Raw genomic sequence first — 1,147 nt, forward strand, 5'->3', positions numbered from 1 at the left:
GAATAAACTGATTTAGAACTGCTTATGGATTATAATCAATCCATCTAAAAATCGATCTCTTTCCCCCACCAGTGGTAGTGTCCCTTTCTTTTTACGGAAGTGATAACCATTTGAAAACTGATCACGGAGGAGAAATTACTAACTGCTGTTTCCACTGCTTTGACATTTCACACCAAGACCCTTCCAAAAAAGAAGAAGCCCCTCCTTGCTTCTCTAGTGTGAACACCGTGTTTTGTTTGTTTTGTTGCCTTGGGCCCCAAACTGCCACAACTGGTTGTCGTCTCATGTTACTGTGTGTTTTTTTTTATGTGAGTATTAGTATGTGTCGGTCACCCCTCAATAATTCATTTCAAATTCATCTGTGCTTTGTTTGTACAATATGTTTTCAGTTTTCATTTAACTACAACAGAAAGTAAAACAGGAAACAGCCAAGATCTGTTCATTCATTAAAACTATTTTATTCATTAATTTAAAACATAATAATAGAAAAACAGAGACCCAAAAAAATGTCCTCCCAACATATTTACATATTCATGTGAAGACAGATACATTTTTAACTGTTAAACTGTTAGAATGAAAAGTAAATTGTATTTATTTTTTTTATTAATTTTCTGTTTTTTTATTATTTAATTTACCATGATTATTTGAAGCCTTTTTCTAAAATTTTCATGACAATTAGTCTTTATTGCCGTCAGCATTTTGTGGTTTCTTTCTTTGGCTCCATAGCAATAAAGTCTCAGTAAATAAATCAATATTACATTTCTAAAGACATTTAGACACACATATTTATAAAAGACTTGGTGAAGTAGTTTCAGGACAAAACCTCAAACCTGAGTGATGTTTTTTTTTTTCTAATCAACACGACTTTCAGTTTTAAAAACATTAATATATGAATGTAATCTGTAAACAATATGTAAAGTTCAAATAAATGACACATTATTCATAAATATTCTTTATATTCTAGAGCACCGATGAGTCTGACTATCTTAACTACCTCTTGAGCGTCCATCATGACTTCCTTTACCTCTAAGTTCAGGATTTTATCCTCTGAGGACAAATGGACTAAAACGGATTGATCATGGCAAAGACAAAAGCCGCCGGCACCTGCAGTCCAATGTTAACGGCGTGCCATTGTCCCAAAGCCAAC

Source organism: Oryzias melastigma, unplaced genomic scaffold, assembly GCF_002922805.2.
Source record: "Oryzias melastigma strain HK-1 unplaced genomic scaffold, ASM292280v2 sc00204, whole genome shotgun sequence".
NCBI lineage: Eukaryota > Metazoa > Chordata > Actinopteri > Beloniformes > Adrianichthyidae > Oryzias > Oryzias melastigma.